This window comes from Panthera tigris, chromosome C1, assembly GCF_018350195.1.
Source record: "Panthera tigris isolate Pti1 chromosome C1, P.tigris_Pti1_mat1.1, whole genome shotgun sequence".
Taxonomy (NCBI): domain Eukaryota; kingdom Metazoa; phylum Chordata; class Mammalia; order Carnivora; family Felidae; genus Panthera; species Panthera tigris.
This window is the reverse complement of record NC_056667.1, coordinates 77182986-77204671: the sequence shown is the minus strand read 5'-3', so window position 1 is coordinate 77204671 and position 21686 is coordinate 77182986. Positions and strand designations below refer to the sequence as shown.

Here is a 21686-nt window from a genome sequence, read left to right as displayed (position 1 = left end):
TCCCACAGCTGGTCTAAGGGTGAAAAGACAGGACTGGAAGTCCAGTCTCAGAAACTTCTCACCACATGATCATTTCAGCAGCCTGTTGGTAAAACAGTGTCCTGTGCCTTAAGCATGTCTTGTAATAGAAAAACAAGGTGTAAACGGTAGTGTCAAAGTGGGGTTCTGATTACTGCATTCGTCACTCTTGCGGTGTACAGTTCGCAGGCGCAGGTACGCAGAGGCTGCACCTTCGTTTGCATCGAGCGGACGACAGGATCACGCCAGTAGTGTTGACTTAGCTCCTCTATTTGTATTCATGTATTTATCGAGCACGGAGAATGGCCGGGTAACGCGCTCTCCGCTGTTAGAGAGGCGGCGGCAAGACCCCATTGGCGCCCACCCTCAGAGCGCCACTTGAGAGAACAAGCAGGATCGGAGGTGGGAAAAACAAACAGGGACAGAATGAAGGTGTGCATGAAGGAGCTTTGCTAAAAAGTGGGCAGGAGGGTGTGATCAGTTTACTGGAGGATTTAGAATTTTTATATCGAGCCCGAGGTAACCAAATAAAAACCCAACTCCTCCAGAGACCTAGAAAGTTTGAAGGACGTAGTTTGAGGGAGCGAACCCCTGCAGCTAGCGAACCCCTGCAGCTAGCGTCCGCGGACCCCCACCGCCCGCAGGACTGAGACACCCACTCGCCGCCCCACCTCGGGCGCGCAGCAGCCCGGCCGCTCCGCGGTGCTCCTCCTCTCCTCCACCACCCTCAGCCCAAAGGGAAACGCTGGCTCCAGCAGCGCTCGGGGCTCATCCATCAGCCGGGGAGGAAAAGGGGGAGGGGGAAGGGGCGGGCGGCGGGAGGAGGAGTTTCTCCGCCGCGCGGAGCCCTCGGTGGGGCGGCGGGGGAGGAGCGCCCCTCCCCCCGCGCGCTGATTGCTGCGGCGTCCCGCCCGGCCCCGCCCGCGTGTGTGTGTGAGGGAGAGCTATAGCGCTGGGTCGGCCCGATGGGGGTAATCGAGGGTTTCGGGGACGCGGAGTGGCGCTTTCCTCTTCCCAGTGAGTGAGGGAGGGCATTCGGCGGCTCTCGTGCTCGGCCACTTTCCCTGGACGATTCCCGGAGCTCCCTGCAGGAGGTGAAAGTCCCGGCGGGTCCGGATGGCGTAGTTGCGCCGCGGCGCAGCAGCTGCTGGAGCTCACCGCCGCCGAGAGCTGGGCGGGGAAACTTTCCTCCGCGTTCCTCCGACTTGCGGCGGGTGGATCTCTGCGTGACACGCCGCCTCCGAGGTACGTGCGGGCCCGACCCCGCGGCGCTACAGCCCGTGCCGGGACGCCCCTGGCCGCGCCACTAGCCCTGCACACGTTCCGGCCTCGGGCTCTGCAGGCTGCGCGGTGCCTGTCGGCGCTGCACGAGGCTCCGTGTCTGTTCACGGCCGGGGTCGCTCCGGCTGCACGGACCCCTCGGGCTCGGGAGGGCGGCGTTGGTCCAGCACTGTTTACTCTCGGAGGAGCCGCGACCCGTGGCCAGCGGTGCGTGGGGAGCGGCCGTCTTGGGTCGGGTGGGCAGCGCTCCCGGCGATGCGCTGTCCTGGGGAAGACGTCTCCTCCTCCACGCCTGTCCTCACTCTTCCTCTCCACGGTTTTTTTCGATCCCCGCGGGGCGCGCCGGCCACTTACCCCGGGGCGCGTGACAGCGTCGGTGGGAAAGGTTTGTTGTGGGTTTGCATTCAATTGCAGTTGCAGAGGCTGCGCCCGGAGACTCGCGCACCGACGGGAGCTGCGCTCCCCTCAGCCGGCGCCCTCCGGGTTTAGTGAGGGCGGCGCGGAGCGCTGCAGACCCGGGCCCCGCAGAGAACGCGCCCCCTGTTAACGGATTAGCCCCTTGCCCAGTTCATTTTGAAGGCTTCCCTTAGCATCTTCATTTGGTTAGAACAAACTGCAAATCTTGGGCTGTGGCTACAAGAATCTGCTTGCAGACTTGTTATTAAAGTGGGCATTTGCCCACTTTCCAGAATCACGTAGTGTAGGGAGTCGGCGTGGTCAAGCGAGAATTACCTGGGCACAGTGGAACTTAGTTTAGTGTGTACCAGAAGAGCTGAGAAAAGAAAATCACTCAATATTCTTAGCTGTGAAATGGGAATAATAATAGGTCTGGTCTCATAAAGTCACTGTGAGGATTGAATGATTTAGTATGTGTAGAGTATAGAACAGTGCCTGGTGCCGAGCAAGCGCTACACAGCTGTGAAAGCTGCTTGTCCGGAGACGGAGGTGATGGGAAAAGAGCAAAGAGGGTGAAGGATGCTAGGAGTGACAGCCGGAGATGGGGAACCAGGCATTTTCTGAACATCTCCCATCTAAGAAAAGTAAGTGAGCTGTTTGGGTGGAAAGAAGCATCTAGAGGTAACAAAGCACATGCCAAGACCTTTTAGTTGTCCTGAAATGGTACTTTAAGGCTGCAAACAGTTACTTCCCTGTGAAATCAGCTATTTCTCTCTAGTAATAATAGCTACCGTTTATTGAGCCCAAACTGTGTCACTCTCCTGCATGCCTTGAGGACCATTTAAACCTCATACCAACTCTGTGGTAAAAACATTATCAGGGCCATTTTACAGATAAGACTGTAGAGGTTAGTAATTTGCCCAAGCTAACGCATAGCTTTCTGTTAGTTCTGACTCCAGAGCTAACTTAGCCAGGGAGAGCTAACAAGTGCAGTCAGATTTGTGTGGGGTGAGCCCAGGCATCTTCTGTTGTTCAGGTTCCCATTTGAGTTGGACATATCTCTTGAAACAGTAATAAAGTATCTGTAATTAATTTAGGTGATATACTTACTGGGATGCCAAATTACAGCTCTGAAACTGGATCCAAGTAATTAGAAACAGAATCTTGATTTGGATTAATTCATATGAATATTTATTCTTAATTTCTTCTATTCTCTACACATTGTCAGAGTTACTTGGCTTCCTTAGGAAACAGCTTGGGGTTGGCACAGGAGGCAGGGAAATAATTCTTACCCCCTTAAGGGCTATTAAAATGAAATTGATTTCATGCCATTGTGTCAGTTAAAGGATGTTGCTCTGTTTCTTGGTGTTCTCTGCTTTTGGCTTGAATTCTGCATTGTTTAGTGTTTCAAGGCTTCAGCATAGTTTTAGCCCTTCACTTTGTCTTTGTCATTTGTCAACTTTAATTTTTCCTGTTTTGATGGAATCTGACCATTACATGGCAGCTTTGCTTAACAACTGTTGATCCAGCTCATGTTTTTAAATATAAAAATCACCAACTAACTTTTGAACCCCAGCACTTCAAAGGCAACCCTGGGGGAATTCACTGTTATTTTGAATATTAGCCAATAGGGGGAGTATAACACACTATTGATGTCTGTCAGACACTTAAACCAGTTTTTAGGGTATTAAAAATACATTTAAGAAGTGGGAAATGTGGCTTTATCTAGCGAAATCACCAAGTTGCTTTCTGAGTTTACACTGGAAAACTGGGTTTAATTTCAACTGATTATAATAAGAATGACCTTGAGGACCAGGCCTATATGTTGGATATATGTCAACTCTCTCGTGGCTGGACAGATATTAAATACACGTGCATGTAGTTTTTTCCATTTGTTTTCCCTAAGAAGTGTATGTAAGATAATTTTGTGTAATTTTTTTTTTTAATTTTTTTTCAACTTTTTTTTTTTTTTTTTGGGACAGAGAGAGACAGAGCATGAACGGGGAGGGTCAGAGAGAGAGGGAGACACAGAATCGGAAACAGGCTCCAGGCTCCGAGCCATCAGCCCAGAGCCTGACGCGGGGCTCGAACCCACGGACCGCGAGATAGTGACCTGGCTGAAGTCGGACGCTTAACCGACTGCGCCACCCAGGCGCCCCTAATTTTGTGTAATTTGAACAATATTTCAATTATCCAGGAGAACTGGGAGTCCAGAGAGATCCATTGTGTATCCTTTTGTAATGGTCCTCATTTGTCTTTTGTAGAAAATTGGATGTAGTGAGTTTGTTTTCGGGAAGGTTGGTACACTCACAATCCTGTCATTATAATTCTTCATTAGCATCTTCCAAGTGTAAGACTGAAAGACTGAGGGATTGTTATCCTGAGTAGCAGCAATTCTAGGCATTCTTCAGAGGCTTATATTTTGGTATATAGTGATAGTTCAGACGTATTGTATTTGTCTTGTAGAGGTGTGACGTGTCTATAGACACTGATCTTGTAAATAAAATATAAACATTATTTAAGAATTAACATGCCTGGCGGCACCTGAGTGGCTCAGTCAGGTAGTTGTCCGACTTTGGCTCAGGTCATGATCTCACTGTTCCTGCGTTCAAACCCTGCGTCCTCCTCTAGGCTGGTGGTGCAGAGCCTGCTTGGGGATCTCGTGCTCTCCTCCCTGTCTACCCCTCCCCCGCTGGTGCTTTCTGTCTCAAATTTTAAAAAACTTAAAAAATTAACGTGCCTGGAAAAACAGTTAAACCGACTTTTAAGCAAAGTTTTCAATCTTTGCCTGCAGTTTGGTAGGCCAGTTTCCCTCCTCCTCCTTCTTTGTTTATTTATTTATTTATTTATTTTGAGAGAGTGTGTGTGTGATTGGGGGCTGGGAGGGAAGGGCAGAAAGGGAGGGAGAGAGCTTGATGTGAGCCGATATGAAATCAAGAGTTGGACGGATGATCAACTGACTGAGCCACCCAGGTGCCCCAGCTTGTTTCTTGTGTATTAGGTAGTTTTGACTTTATTTCATTTAGCAAGTTAGGATCATGTGGATCCTTTTAAAAAATAACTTTAAAATTTAGTCTCTTCTTTCAAAATCTCAGCATTGCAAAAGCTACTTCAGATTAGCATTTTATTTAGGATTTAACTTAATTTTCCATGCTCTCATGTAGTTTACACTCCTTTAGCAAACATTTTTCAAACCCCCTGCTCCTAATAGGCTTCTGGTTCCTAGTCTTGGAGTTGGCGAATTAGCTGTCCTCTTTCAAGCCTCTGATAGCAGGGGGCCAAGATGCCTTAAGGCTTCCTAAGGCTTTGTCTTGGAAAGCCTTTATAGATTGACAGAATTGGTTAATTTAAAGGAAGGGATTGTCCAATTCTTTTTAAGACTCAAAGGAATTAGGGTTACCTGGGTGGCTCATTCAGCTGAGTGTCTGACTCTTGATTTCGGCTTAGGTCCTGATCTCACGGCTCATGGGTTGGTGCTGACAGTGAGGAGCCTGCTTGGGATTCTCTGTCTCTCTCTCTCTGTCTCTCAAAAATAAGTAAACTTAAAAAAAAAAAAAAGATTCAAAGTAATTAATCTTTCCCTTTTGCATGCAAACTTAGTTGTAGCTTGTGAAAGTCAGGTGAGTTTCCTGCAGGGAGAATCTGGGCCTAACCTCTCAGGGAACTCAAAGTGTCCTTTTGAGTATGCTGCTAAGGTGATCTCTGCTGACTTCTTTAGTACCTAAGTGATCACCAATTTCCTGGGATCATAAATCTGTGGAAAGTTCTGACTTTACATTTCAGGCGTAACAGAACAGTTAGAATTCAGACTGATAAGTATTACATTGCTGTAATATATTTTTCTGGATGAATTTGCTGTCGTCATTTTGAATTATCCCTATTCTTGACAATCTATCTTGAACATGTTTCCCCCCCCCCCCCCCCTTTGTTGCTATTGGACAAAAACTAATTATAATTGTCAGGTTCATTAGTTAATGAGGGCAGCCTTCCCTTTTTTTTCCTTTCTTTTGCTCTTAACAGCTATTTGAAAAACGATTTTGTTACTTTTATTCTGTATATTGGAGCATTTTCCTTGTGTTTTTTTAACTTGAAATTTTGAAACTTAAGAAATATTAACTACTTTTTGAAATTTTCATAACTCAAGTAAGCAAATGTTTTTAAGGATCTTTAACTTATAAGTAACCTTGTATCACCTGTAGGAATATTGACAGTTTGCAATGTAAAAGTAATTTGCGGTTATATGAAAAACTAGCCTTTCACAAATAACAGTTAGCCTTTAACAGTTTCAGCAAGAGCTGTTGTGGTTTTGGAAGAAAATTACTGCACCAAGATACACAGCAGTAATTTCTCTAGTTCCACATCTTCAGAGCTAATACTTGGAATGATACAGCATTGTCTCTTTGTAGCATTGCATAAAACAAAAGCTATTGCTAATTTGTTTGGTTTCCAGTCAAGCTGAAATAACACAGTTTGGAAGGACTTTATAAAAAATGATCTAGGTCCATTTCCTGGGCTCTGTTCATTTCTGTACCTTTTTGAAATACAACATTTGTTTGTTAACTGACATTGAGCTTTCTTTTCTCTGTTTGCAAAGCCCTTGCTAAAGATTTAGGACAGATTTCCAAACAGTTTTCCTTCTTTCAGAGAGAATAATGATTTTTATACCAACCAAGATGTGCACAGTGTTTAGTGTTTGGAACAACATTTGTAAAAATTCTGCATGAGGCCACTCTCATTTAGACCTTACACATATTTTTTTTATTCTTTAGTTTCCTAGGCCAACCATCAAGACTTATAGAAGGACAGCTAAGGGCATCTTTATTTAATTTATTTAATCTTCAATTATTATTGAAGGTCTGAAAAAAGAGCCCTAGAGTTATGCCCTCAGGCCATCCTGATATCTCCTGCTTAGGGTAATTACAGGGCGGAAGAAAAAAAAGATTAACACTAGTGTTTGTGCTGAAAGTTTCTTCAAGTCTGGGAAGAGGACTCTGAATAAGAGTAGAGCATGGCAAAGTTCATTTTTAGGATTTACTGTTAAATTGTTGCCACAATAAAAATTGAAGATAAAATCTAAAATGCAAGCTCTATCTCTATGAGAAAGGATGGTAATACAGAAGCATATAGTCTCCCTGTGTCTTGGGCACTGGACTCCAGGGGGAAGGGGGTCAGAGTAGGGTGCTCTTTGTGGAGGAAGAAGCACCTGCTGGCCTTTCCTTCCAAGTACCATAATTCATTTCCCTGGTACATGCTGAAGGTCAGGATTTTGTGTGAAATTGCAAATGGAACATTTGTAAAAACACGTGTAGGTTGATTAGTCCTTGAAAGAATGATCTTTAGAAAACAGTCTTTACAGATACTAGTCCTTGAGCTTTCCTGTTGATCGGATTGCCCTGTGAGACAAGGGCTGCAGTGTGACAGGTGAGATGACTAACCTCCATTGATGGGTAAGGACACCACATGGACCAGGTGGATGGTCTACCAAAGAAATCTACTTTGGATTTCTTATTTTGTTCTTACTGTTTTATTAACGGAAACTTGGTGAATACTTAATTTCAACTTGGCACATGAAAAGATTCCCTTTTGAGAGTATACTTCTATTAGCATTTTTAGTGATTTATGTGTCTTGACAGTATGAAATTGGTCAATGAATGCAAAAATACACGGGTGTGTATTTGCAAATTTCATTTCATCATTCACTGTATGATGGTTGCTGGAGCAGAATGTGGCTCCTCTCCTCCCCCATAATTGGAAGGTTATTTTAGGTGAAATACTTAGATTCCAATGTTATACCCAACTCCTTTTGTGTGGTATTGCCTGTGTTGTTATACGTGATCTCTTTTCTGTTTTTCCTTTAAAACAAAACATACTCAAACACAGAACTCTCTTCTGAGTGTCCATAAAGAATAAATGTCTCCTTTTGTTATATTAGACTTTGTGCAGTTGGCTGGCAAATTAACTTCAACTTTGAGGGAAAGCACCACTGACTCATTACATACATTTTGTATTATTACATTGTAAGGTCTTCCCTATGTGTGTGGGAGAAGTTTCTGATCTTCTAAATCAGCATTGTGTACTATTGTTGGTCTGTCTCCTTTTGTCAAAGCCTTTCTGAGCAGACATTGCTTAGTTTTTAAATTTTTTATAGAGATTGTTACCTGTCGTCGTATTCATAATATACTATCTGAATCGTGAAAAAAATATTTAAGATAACAGCCAACTTTGTGAAGGCACTCCTGTCTTTTTCTTTTGACTTCATCATACTCATCCATGACAATTGTTGCATCATGTTTTTGGAGCCTGAGGAAGGATGACCTACTTTGATACATTTCATATTCTTTTGTATTTATGCCTTTTTCAGTTTGTGGCATCTTTATTTCATTATTAGAGTGGTTGCTTTCTAAGATATTCAAGATTTTCATTTCATTCAGTGTGTGGGCAAACAAGGAGTTTCCTGTAGAACCCGTCCTACTAAATTCTTAAAAATAGTTCCGGAAGGTACCCCATTTAGATACCTTGTTGGGTGGAGGGCTCTTGGTAAAGTTCAAATGGGAGATAATTGAACACAAAGCAGGATTCTGTTTAGTTTAACCAGGTAGAAAAGGGAAAGTAGCATCTAATTCATTAGGACAAAATTCACTTTTGTATAATAATGAGGGATTTAAGTGTTTTCTTTGGAATTAATATATACTTTAACTACTTAAAGGTATAGGTAAAAAGGTTTGCAAAAGAAACTTTGCTAAGGCTGAGGTTCTGGAGTTGGCAACTCCTGTAACCCCAAAGATCCTGTTCTCTGAAGCCAGGAAAAAGCGGTCTGTTTCCAATTATATATCACAAAAATAGGGAAATTAAGCCAAGAAAAATGATCATTTGGGGGCTGGGCTGCTTTTTTTGTAGAGGGTAAAGGAGGAAAGACTATAGATGAATATTTTTTAAAAAATCTGTCTTTTCTGGTTGGCTTTCAGAATTTTCTCAAGTGGTCTCTATTGGAAATGAAGAATAATTTTGGGATTAAAGACTCCTCCTTCAGTTCCTTTTTGTTTCTCACAGAGCAAACGGAAGAGTAGTCAGGCAGCTTCTGCTGACACGAGGGTGTTTGGTCCCAGTGTTCTGGGACCTGGCTGGTATTTTTGGTAAAGCCTTTTCCAGTCTGAATGGTGCCATGCTATGGGCTCCCAACATCATACCAGGTAGTTGGTGCTGTGTTTTTTTGGTACACGTTTTACCAGACTTGAATGGAAATGTGGTCCCTGATGCCGAGCATCATTCTGCTGGTGAAGAAAGAAAGGCTAGGGATGCTGGTGTGAGAAGCCTAACTGGAAGCTGGATGATGTGTGGGTGCATATAGTGTCCTCAGCACTTGTCAGAAGCACCTAGCCATTCTGAGTGCCTACGGCTGGTTTCGGGATTAGTGGTCCTGTGAGACCCAGGTGTTAACTAAGAAATCTCCTTTCTACCACCAGAAGATCACCCCCAACAGGTCTTAGTTCCTGTTTCTCACACCTTACACCTCCACAGAGTGTTGAATAAAACTTTCCTAATGGTACAGAATCTTTGGTAACAACACAGTTTGTCGGGGCTAGTGGTGTTTGGCTATTGGCTCATTTTTTCTCACCTCCTATTGAAGTCCTTGGCCTGCTGCAGGCCGGCTCCCACACCCACCATACCAAGGCAGGGTGTGAGAAAAGGTGCAAAGTGAGAAACTTGTGCTTGCTTTAAGTGGTGTCTGCATTGTCCTCTCTCTGGGGCCTTTGCTGCTTAACTCTTGTCTTTCCCCCCACCTTTTTATCATCTTCGTTTCCTTGGAGCTCCTTCTTCCGGTTTTCTCCTTACCTTCTCGATCTCTCTTCAGGTTGCCTTTCCAGTGCTTGATTCCTATGTGTTGGCATTCTCCAAGGTTTTATATTTTCCCTTTCTCTTCTCTTCTCTTCCCTTCTCTTCTCTTCTCTTCTCTTCTCTTCTCTTCTCTTCTCTTCTCTTCTCTTCTCAGTTTGCATTTAGTTGCTCGTATTTCCATGCCTCAATGGCCATGTTTCTGCCAGTAACTTCCAGTTTTATATTTCATACCTTTATTTCCAGTAGCTACCTTGTTGTTCTGTAGGTCTTTCTGTTAAAAGCAAGTCCCAAACCCAACCTACTATTTCTCTGTGCTCTCTAGTCTCAATCCTTTATTTCCTGTGTCAGTAAATGGCACCAGTTACCAGGCTAGGAGCCTCAGGCACACTAAACTTGCTTCTGCTTACTTCCCTGGGCCGAGTAATACCAGTCACGTGTAGCTTACCTTTAGCAGATCTCAGTTGACATTTTCTTTTCCCTTTCCAAATCATCATCTCACGTGCACTATTGCAGGGGTCTTCCAGTTGGTTTTCCTGGCTTCATCATCTCTATCTTCATCTTTTTATCCATTTTGGTTGGTACCTTCTAAAACACAGATCTGTGTTTTCATTTCTTGCATTTTATTTTAAAGTTTATTAATTTTGAGAGAGATTGAGAGGAAGAGCATGTGTGCATTGCAAGAACTAGAGAGGGGTTGAAAGAGAGACAGACAGACAGACAGACAGAATCCCCCAAGGCTCTGCACTATCCACACTGAGCCCCTTGAGGGGTTCAGTCTCATGAACTGTGAGATCATGACCTGAGCCGAAATCAAGTGTGGGGCATTTAACTGACTGAGCCACCCAGGCACCCCATGTTCTCTTGGATTTTAACATTTGTTTTTTTTTTTTTTTTTAATTTATTTTTGAGAGAGAGAGACAGAGCATGAGCAGGAGAAGGGCAGAGAGAGAGGGAGACACAGAATCCAAAGCAGGCTCCAGGTTCTGAGCTGTCACCCCAGAGCCCAATGTGGGGCTCAAACTCACAAACTGCGAGATCATGACCTGAGCCGAAGTCAGATGCTTAACCGATTGAGCCACCCAGGCTCCTTTTGCATTTTATTTATTTATTTAAAAAAAAAAATTTTTTTTTTAACGCTTATTTATTTTTGAGACAGAGAGAGACAGAGCATGAACGGGGGAGGGGCAGAGAGAGAGGGAAACACAGAATCGGAAGCAGGCTCCAGGCTCTGAGCCATCAGCCCAGAGCCCGACGCGGGGCTCGAACTCATGGACCGCGAGATCGTGACCTGAGCTGAAGTCGGACGCTTAATCGACTGAGCCACCCAGGCGCCCCTCCTTTTGCATTTTAAAAGTCACTGCTCTCCCATTATCCTTGGCGCAAGATGTCTGGTTATTAATAATGTAGCCTCAGCTGCTTTTTCAAGCCATTTCTCCTACTTCTTCCTAAACCTCTCTCTTCCCATACCAGAGCCCTTATGGATTACAGAGCATGCTGGGTGCTCTCAGGCTCCTTTGCTTTTGTACTTGTCTCTCACCTAGCATATCTTCCCTTCCTTTCTCTGGTGGTCTCCCGCTTACTCATGCAAGGTCTCTATCTACATTGTTAGAGTCTGTAGGGAAGCTACACATGGCTCTTCCTGGCAGGTGGTTGGTTGCGTCTTCTTTTAATTTATTTTACAGCACTTTTGCTACCTCTGGAGAGCTTATTTTCTTTGTCTGCCAGATTGTGGACTTTCCTAGAGCATTATCATGTCTCATCATCTCTGTATCCTGGGAGTGTGGCATGGGTTTGGTATATAATATATATTATCACATTGAATTCTCCAACTCAGTTCCACTTCAGTTAAAGCTTTGGAGAGAGGCAAAGCTTACAGTGGATGTGAACTGTAACCATACAGAAACTGCAAAGGAAATAAACTCAGAATCATAGAGTTTAAGGTTAGAGTGGGGGTTAGAAATAATCCTCTTTAAGTACCTTGAAAGATGAGAACAGGGAGGTTACATGCCCTGCCCAAGATCACACTCTGCCCAAGATCACACCGCTGGGGAGTAGTGCTTTTTTAAAAATTTCTCTGCAGTATACTCCACCCAACGGCCAAAATGGCCCCGATGAAGCCTAAGTCAGATCCTGTTATTCCTTTGCTTAAAACACTCTAATGTTTTTATCTTAGAGTAAAAGCCAGAATCCTTACAATGATCTGTAAAGCCCCACACAACTAGCCATCACTCCCTTGTCACATCCATTACCTTTTTGATCTCATTCTTGTGCTCTCTGGTTCACTCACTGTGCTCCAGCTTCCTGGCCTGCTGTCTGTTTCCTAACCAGGTCAGACATGCTGTCTCAGGACCTTTGCATGTGCTGTTTCCTTTGCTTGGAATATTTTTCTCTCAGATATCCACAGAGTTCATTTCCTGTAAGTCCTTACCCCAACAAAGAACCAAACCAAAGACCCCAAATATTTCCTTTCCCTCTTCTTTGCTTTGATTTCTTAGCATTTATCTCTATCTCAGACACAATTTTATATTTTGTTTATAATTTGTCGCCTCTGACTAGAAGGTAAGCTCCATGAGGGCAGGGATTTTGGTATGTTTTGTTCCGTATTGAATCCCTGTACCTGGAACAGTGCTGGCATGGAGCAGGCACTTGATAAATATTCGTTAGATGAATAAATGAATGAGAAGATTTTGTGGATTTCCTATAGCTCCCGTTAAATGTACGCTTATGGCATTTCAAAGGGAAAACTATCAGATCTGTCTAGAAGGAGGAAAATCTGATGTTTAAAATGCCTCATTCAAGACCTGTCATACTAGAACATTGACCTCTTTTTAATTGACTGAAAACAGCAATCGTGGGCTCTCCCCAGCTTTACAAGTGGTTTGGGAAGACTCCCAGTTTACCTCTCACAGGCTTGGGCTTGCTGTGGTTTCTCTCTGCCTGTGATTTGCCCTTTAACCCATTGGGCTGCATAGATGAAAAGTAAACATAGCATTAAAGAAAAGAGCACGGGGGAGAGGGTATAGGGCAGAGGAGCAGAATTTCCCTGCGGCCCTGACATCTTCCCTTGGCTCTGGGCCCATCTACAGGGCCACTCACCGACCTTCCTGAGTTGCTTCGGGGTACGCTCTAAGGAATAGTCTGGAGCCGGCAGGGCCAGATGACTCTTGAATTTGCTTTGATGTTCTAATTTCTTTGAAAAGAAAGTTAAGTTTAGGCCAAAGGGACAATGGAGAAAGGTTTTTTTTTTCTTTTTTTTTAAATTTTTTAAATTAAATTACCATCTTCATTTTGAAGAGAAGTTTTAACCCTTCTGAAGACAGGATTGCAGTTGAAATTACTGCCTGCTTCTGTCAGTGATGCTAGTGAGGAGTTAAGACTGGTGGGATTTGTTTTATGAAACCAGTGACTTAAATCCAAGGGACAGTAAGTTACAGTTCTGAAGAAGCTTTGATTCTTCAGGGTAGGGGTTATGTTGAATGAAGAGCATAATTTGTATTAGTGCAACAGTGATGTTAGAGTCATTTGCCTCCTGCCTCTTTTTTTTTTTATTTATTTTTGAGAGAGAGCGAGAGTGCAAGTACATGCAGGGAAGGGGCAGAGAGAGAGAGAGGGAGGGAGAGAGAGAATCACAAACAGGCTCTGTACTGTCAGTGAGGAGCCCGTTGTGGGACTCAAACTCATGAACCATGAGATCATGATTCAATAACCATGAGATCACGACCTGAGCTGAAATCAAGAGTCTGAGGATCAACCATCAACTGATCAACCAGACTGAGCCACCCAGGTGCCCTTCCTCCTACTCTTTTTGTGATAACATCATTGTGGTTCCTCATCAGGACAGGAAGCCCAGCTAAGGAAGTCAAAGGCTTAGGAGGAAGTTATTGGCCATGTACAAAGCTAACAGCATAATTTAACCCTTGGATTCAAAACTATCAAATTGAGAATAAATTGTCTTGAATGGAGATGTTATCAATGACCTGGTTAAAAATCATCATCACTACCATTTCCTGAACCCTAGGAACAAACTAGGTATTAACATAAAGCATTAACACATGCTTTACGTGTTACTAATTTACTTAATTCTAATAACAGCCCCCTTAGGAAAATAGAATCATTATTTCTATGTTATAGATGAGACTTGGAGGTATTTAGTGAGTTCCTCATAGTTCCACTGCTAGGAAGAGGCAGGGCAGGGATTTGAGGGCCTGGGGGCAGGGTTTCCCAACACTTCGCACTACGCTGTATGTAATCAACAACACATCAAGCACACGCTTTATATTTACTAACTGCACTGTCTGCGATGCTTTTCTTTCCGATGTTGTCATAGCTCTGTCTTGCTCTGTCATAGCTCTGTCCCTGTGCTCAAATGTCACCTCATCTGAGAGGCCCTCTAAAAACGTTTCTGGTAACCAGTTCCTATGTGTGTGTGGGGCTGTCTTCCCACACACCACTAATTCTGACACTATTTACTCTCTACCTGGAGAGATAACATTCGATTCCACAGTCCCACAGGACTGCCTTCTGCTTGACGGGTCACAAGCCCAGGCTGCAGGTTGGAGATTCCCACAACCCCTCCTTGCGTTTGATTAACTTGCTAGAGCTGCTCACAGAACTCAGAAAAACATTTTACTTACTAGGTTTCTGGTTTATTGTAAAAGGATATAACTCAACAATAGCCAGACGGGAGTGATACACAGTGCAAGGTGTGGAAAAAGGGCATAGAGCTTCCATGTTCCCTGGGCAAGGCACTCTCCCCAGTCTCCAAACCCCATCCTTTTGGGTTTTTACAGAGGCTTTGTTACATAGGCATGATTGATTAAATCTTTGGTGATTGGCAGTTGAGTCAACCTCCAGCCCCTCTCTGAAAAAGAACGGAAAGTTTCCACCCTCTAGTGAGCTGTTGGTTCTCCTGGTAAGCAGCCCCCATCCTGAGGTAGGGTCCAGAAGTCACCTCATTAACACAACAAAAGACACCTTTATTCCTGTCATCACTTAGGAAATTCCAAGGATTGTAGGAACTTTGTGCCAGAATCGGGGACTAAGACCAAATGTGTATTTCTCGTTATAAATCACAATATCACAACTTCCGTGACCACCCTAGGTCTAAAATAATATTCCTCCTCTCAGCACTCTCTCTCCTTAACCTGCTTTATTTTTCTTTCATAGGACTTCGATCACTTGACACATTACAAATTTGTTGTCTTTCTCCCCCATGAGAAGGTAAGCTCCGTGAAAACAGTGCCGTGTTTAGTTCATTGCTATGTCCCCAGCTTCCCCAGCACTAGCCTGGCACGTGGTAGGTGCTAATAAATGTTTAGTGAATGAATGAATGAAGTGAAATAAAACCACCCATTGAGCCTTGCCTCTCTGGTTTCAAAACAAAATAACTTGTCATAGGTCGGATCGAATCATGCCCACTACAGTGCAGGGCCTGGTTGGCATCCATAGAGGAGGAGCTCCCATTTGTAGTGTTAAGAGAATCAGATAAACCTGGGCTCCAAATCTGGTGCCAGGACTTAGTAGCTGGTGACCCTGAGGCTGTTGAGTGTCTTGAAGCCTCACTTTTCTCACTACAAAGTAGTATTCTTGGGTTGTTGAGAGGATGAAATGAGAAATTGTAAAAAACGCAGTAGGTGCTCAATAGGTGGTAGCTGAGATATTTTGTGGGGTCAGAAGAGGAAAGCAGGGTGTTAGCCTCTACGAGGAAGGGGAACGTGGAATAAAAACATGAACAACCACAGAATAATTACAAAGCAGCATGCGGACAATTCTTGGCTGTGCTACAAACTAGCTGTGTAAAGGTGGGCCAGTCACTGAGCCTTTCTAATTCCTGGTTTGCTAATCTGTGAAATTAGAGAGCTGGAGTAGATGTTATCTATTTCTAACATTCTGGGTTGGCTCTGAGTAGAAGATAACACGGGACAAATTATCCACAAAATGTCAAGGAGACTGTTCGCAGTGGGATGGGATTAATTAGATTGTTTTTTGGAATGAGGTGAGGGGGATGAGTAGAGTTCTTGGAGTTTTAGGAATAGAGTAAAAATGGCAGTTTTGATAAATTGGGCAGATCTGACAATATTTAGGTTTTGTGTGTGTCTACATTGCTCAGAAAATAACGATTTAAATATATTTTGTTGGGGCGCGTGGGTGGCTCATTCGGTTAAACATCTGACTCTTGATTTTGGCTCAGGTCATGATCTCACGGTTTGTGGGATTGGACCCTGCGAGTGAGGCTCTGCATTGACAGTGTGGAGCCTGCTTGGGATTCTCTCTCCCTCTCTCTCTCTCTCTCTCCCCTTCCCCCTGCTCATGTGCTCTCTCTCAAAATAAACTTAAAAAATATTTTTGTTTATATCAGCTATGTATTAAAAGTAGTTACTATAGTCTTAGTATTTTATTTACACTTAGGTTGTCAAATTGAATGTTTTTCTTGGCTAGTACTTTCCAGTTTTGTTAAGTCATTCGTGCTAGCCATTACATGACCATGTATTTCAAATTTCCACAAGTGTGTTTGAAGTCTCATTTTATAGGAGGGATTCAGGATTAGTTGTTAGTACATATAATGACAATTATAAGTATGGTATAGAACAAAAGATTTTCTTGTTTAATCTCTTCGTATTAGAGATGAAGACATTAAAGCCCAGAATGGAGTGACTTGTCTAAGCTTGTAAAACATGTTGATGCCAGAACTCCTGTCTTTCCTGTTCCTTCGAAGCTGCCTGAGATATAGGTTCTTTCTTACACACAGCTGTTGTTTGTCAGTTTATCATTTATTATTGAGAAATGTTTTGATAATTCACCATCTTTCCATCCTTTTGACTGTAATGTACAGAATTGCGTTTGATACTTGCTACCCATTATGGTACCTTCATTGGATGCCTACTATATGCCACATAGGTAGACTACTACTGCTAGCCGGGAGACTGCAGTCCTTCTTTCTAGAGTGAACAGATGTAGGAAAGCCATGCCTGGAAGGAAATAATCACATAAACATCTATCTGCAGAGTTGACTTGAACTATATTCCAGGTGTCTAAGTTTAACTGTGTCTGAGGGAATCATAGGAGGCTTCCTTAAAGAAGTAATGCTTATACACAGAGTTGAGACCTGAAGATGTTAGTAAGTGGCTGTGTTAGGGAGATTACAGAGGATCACTGAGTTCTGACAGGGTTGGAACATTGCTTCTGAAAGCAAGGGCTTGGCCCTTTTGTGGGACTGAATTGAGGCAGGTGTGGCTGGAGCATACAGAGAATGAGGTCAGACTAAATAGGCAACATCCAGCAGTCATGGGAAGGGTTTTGGTCTTTATTCTTGACAGCAATGGGTGACTACTGAAGGATTTTAAATTTTTTTTTTTAATTTTATTTATTTATTTATTTATTTATTTTTTACATTTATTTATTTTTGAGAGACAGAGTGACACAGAGCACGAGCAGGGGAGGGGCAGAGAGTGGAGACACAGAATCCGAAGCAGGCTCCAGGCTCTGAGCTGTCAGCAAGCCCAGAGCCCAGTGTGGGGCTCGAACCCACGAACCGTGTTTCACGACCTGAGCCGAAGTCGGATGCTCAACTGACTGAGCCACCCAGGTGCCCCAGGATTTTAATTTCTAATGTTTCACATGCCTCAGCTGCTGAGCCTTTTCTTTACCAAATAATCAGTTAAATAATTGAAATGTTGTCTATTAAGGGATTACCCCCATTTAAGAGAAATGTTTTATTGGAAGTCAGTGGAAAGAAAGAAAAAAATGTGCTGAATTGTAATTAGCAGACTAGAATAGTCTATTGCTGAAGTATTCTGAATTCGTTTATTTGCAGAATCCCTGTGAATGTAAATAAACGTGAATAAAATATTTTAGTAAATTACTAAATTACAAAATAGTCTAATGGAGGTCTAGTAGATGTAGCTTCCCAAAAGTTTTTTTTAATGGCCTAGTGCTTACTAGGGCCTAAGGGATGTTGACTGGTGTCCTGATACTCAGCTGTGCTGACTTTTGCTGGAATAATTGCAACTTCGTGATTCAGTAGGCCCTTTTGGTGATAGCTGATTCCTCACTCCAGGCAGCTTGGTTGGTGCCATTGCCAGCATGAGTTCCTCAGCCTCCGGCTAAACCCCTGAAGCTAAATTGGGAATGGTAAGGTAGAATTGAGGAGGGCCCTGCAGCCAGATTCCTGAAACTTACACCAGTGCTGTTGAGGTAGTGAGTGGCTTTAGCACCCTTTCGCAGCAGCTTTGCAGTATTAGGACTATCTTTAGGACTCCTATCTTGTATTGAGTTTGGAGTCATTGTTTTTTGGTAATGGAGGTATTTTTTTTGGAATTCTAGATGATGAAGTCTAAAATTAATACCGATTTTTGGTATAAACTATATTATCTCACTACTAGTAGTTTGCTTGGTTTTTTGAAAGCCTAGGGGTATTTTAGCCATAAAAAACTTCAGTGACTACTATTTAAAAAAAGTTTTTTTGATATTTATTTTTGAGAGAGAAAAAGAGAGCATGAACAGGGGAGGGGCAGAGAGAGAGACAGAGAGAGAGAGAGAGAGAGAGAGACAGAATCTGAAGCAGGATCCAGGCTCTGAGCTGTCAGCACAGAGCTGGGCACCCCACATGGGGCTCGAATTCATGGACCGCAAGATCATGACCTTAGCCAAAGTCAGACACTTAACCGCCTGGGCCACTCAGGCGCCCCACGTATACATATATTTTTAATGTACTTTGGGCCAGGTATTGTTTTAGGTAACATGCCCATATTCTATCTCACATAATCAGAATGTCAGATAAGGGAGTGGTAGAGGCTGTCCAGTGTAACATGTCTGGGTAAGCCAGGTTTGGAATCCCCAAGTACAGTTCTCTATTAATTAGCTTATAGTTATGAGCAACAGCAATCTTTGAATCCAAAAATATTAAGTGTGAAGGATTGTCCTTGAAATATTGCAAGGGTGGGTGAAAAATCTTTCCTTTGTGAACTTGAATAAAACGTGGTCTTTTACAGCAGTATGAAGTGCATCCCTTTCTGCTGTATTTTGCTTGGGTAGTGAGATCTGTTGTGCTTGGGATAGACAGAGGGGCTTTTAAGGACTGGCTGAAGGTTAGCCTCAAGGTAACTAAGGATTCTGGGGCCAGAGATGTGTTGGTCATACTCTGGGTCAGGAATGAGGGTGGGCCAGGCCCTGGAGGTGCCGGGGAGAGCAGAGTCCAGCTTCTATGAACATCTTGTAACCTCCATGCCTCCTGCCTCCCTTCATGTGGGAGTCTTCATGTGGAATTCCTTCCCATGTGTAAGGTAGTTCAGAAGTAATTCTTCTTTTCCTGCCACTGGCAGCCACAGAATGTTGGAACTTTAATCTTAGGCCTCAGGATTCATTCTCTTTGGTAGAGATAGCCTGCTGTGACAAATAATGATAGCTTTCATGCTGTTACACGTACAGTCTTACTTGATTCTTGCAACGACCCTGTTATGTAGGGAAGGTTATTTTCTTCTAAAAAATGAAGAAACCGAGTCTCCATTCTCATCTAAAACTCTTTTCTTGTGTGATCTGCTTCTAAGAGTCTTTTTTTTTAAAGGTTTTATTTTTTTAATGTTTATTTTCGAGAGAGAGAGAGAGAGAGAGAGAGCATGAGCAGGGGAGGGGCAGAGAGAGGGGAACAGAGGAGTCAAAGTGGGCTCTGCGCAGCAAGCCTGACATGGGGCTTGACCTTATGAACCATGAGATCATGACCTGAGCCAAAGTCAGATGCTCAATCAGCTGAGTCACCCAGGTGCCCCAAGATTTTACTTTTAATAACCTCTGTACCCAACATGGGGCTCAACCTTACAACCCCAGGATCAAGAGTTGCATGCTTTACCAGATGAGCCAGCCACGAGGAGTCTCCATGGATTTTCCATGCACTCTAGGCTCCTTTCAGTATATTCTCAATAGGGTACTCAAGAAAATGTTTATTTATTTTTATTTTTTTTCCTGTTATATTGAGATATAATTGACATAATGTTGTGTAAGTTTAGGGTGCAAAACATAATGATATGTGTGTATATATAGCAAAATGATCACCACAATAAGTTTACTTAACATCCATCACCTCACTTAGTCACAGATTTTTTTTTCTTGTGATGAGAACTTTTAAGATTTACCCTCTTAGCAACTTTCAAATATGTAATACAGTATTGTTAACATGTAGTCATCATGTTGTATATTACATCCCCAGGACTTAATTGATCTTATAACTGGAAGTTTTTACCTTTTGATCATCTTCCCCCACTTCCTCCACCCCTAACCTCAGGCAACCATCAATCTGTTCTCTGTTTCCGTGAGTTCAGTTTTTAGATTCTACGTATAAGTGAGCTCATAGACTGTCATATGAAATGTCTGAGTTATTTCACTTAGCGTAATGCCCACAAAGTCCTTCCATGTTGTTGGAAATGCAGCATTTCTTTTTTCTTTCTTTCTTTCTTTCTTTCTTTCTTTCTTTCTTTCTTTCTTTCTGGCTGAATAGTATTCCATTGTGTATATATACTGCATTTTTAAAAAATCCATTTACCTCTTGATGGACATTTAGGTTGTTTCCAGGGTCTTGGCTATTTTATTTATTATTTTTATTTATTTATTAATTTATAATTTTTTAAATCTTTATTCACTTTTGAGAGACAGAGACAGAGCATGAGTGGAGGAGGGGCACAGAGTGAGGGAAGATACAGAATCTGAAGCAGGCTCCAGGCTCTGAGCTGTCAGCACACACAGCCCGACGCGGGGCTCAAACCCGCGAACCGTGAGATCGTGACCTGAGCTGAAGTCGGACACTCAACCGACTGAGCCACCCAGGCGCCCCAAGGGTCTTGGCTATTTTAAATAATACTGCAGTGGACATAAGGGTGCAGATATCTCTTTAGCACAGTGGTTTCATTTCCTTTGGATGTATACCCAGAAGTAGAGTTACTAGATCATATATGGTAGTTCTATTTTTAATTTTATTCCAGAGACAGAGCGCGAGCAGAGGAGAGGGATGGAGGAGAGAGAGAGAATCTTAAGCAGGCTCCATACTCAGTGTGGAGTCCAGCGCGTGGCTAGACCTGACCTGAAATCAAGAGTCAGACACTCAACCAACTGAGCCACCCAGGCCTTCCCCCCTGCTTTTTAAAGTAAACTCTATGCCTAATGTGGGACTTGAATTCATGACCCTAAGATTAAGAGTTGCAACCTCTACCCACTGAGCCAGCCAAGCACCCCTATACGGGGGAAATCTTAACCCAATGTATCATAACTCTTCCCTGCTTAAACCCTTTCTTGAACCTTATTTCTGTCTCTCTCTTTTCTTTTTTGGCTTTGCAGCCTCTTTCCTTCCAGTGCCAGGGGCCTTTAATAGTTCCCGTACCTGGAAATCTTTTAAACCTCACTGTTTTAAACCTCTACTTATCCTTCAGGTTGTGGGTACTTTTCCTTTAGAGCTCTTATCATAGCATGTAATTACAAATTTGTGAGCATTTGTGGGTTTATCCCACCAGACTTTAAGCCCATGAGGGCACAGAACGTATCTTGTTCCTTGGCTGTTATATTCCCATTGCCTGACACAGAGTAAGCAATAACTAAAGACCTACTGAAGGAAGAAATAAAGCTCAGAAAATTAAATATCTTACCTAATGTCACAATAGGTGTTACTTCTACTAAATACAAGCTCCATGAGGGCAGGATTTTTGGTTCCTTTTTCAGTGCTGTAGCCTTGGCATCTTCAACAGCACCTGGCTCATCGTAGTATTTGTTGAATGTTGATTGCGTTTGAATGTGATTCCAAAGAGTTCTTATCCAAATCCAGAACTTTCCCCCTTTCGCCAAATCTGTCTGAAAATGGGGATTTGGAATTAACCAGTTTCTTTGTATAGTAGAGAAATCTGAGACTTGCTGTTGTGATTCAGTAAGGTGGCTTTGCTTTCTCTGTGTACAGGTCTTAAAGGGCATCCAAATGTCATCAGACAAACAACAGTATCTCTTCTACATCCTGTATACCCCTTTTTATAAGCTGCCAAGCTAGATATTGATGTCATCCATCCTGCCTCTTTTTTTAAATCCCCTGAATAACATGTTGAATAACCATGAGATGAATTCCTTTACCAACTTTTCTTTAACCATTTACAGACTTAGCAGTATATTTTCTCCCCAAAATTCAC

General features: G+C 43.0%; 1 protein-coding gene across 3 annotated transcripts in view; it reads left to right on the top strand.

Moving 5' to 3' along the window:
* Window positions 1-945: 945 nt before the first annotated feature.
* TGFBR3 (transforming growth factor beta receptor 3) overlaps window positions 946-21686 on the top strand; it is a 208849-nt gene continuing 188108 nt past the window's right edge. The window contains exons 1-2 of one of the 3 annotated variants that reach the window (XM_042997859.1): window positions 946-1263; window positions 14698-14751. The gene's annotated coding sequence lies outside the window, so the exon portion shown is untranslated. Of the gene's footprint in view, window positions 1264-13276; window positions 14752-21686 lie in introns of those variants that run through there. The other 2 variants (XM_042997860.1, XM_007073421.2) reach the window with 2 other exon arrangements.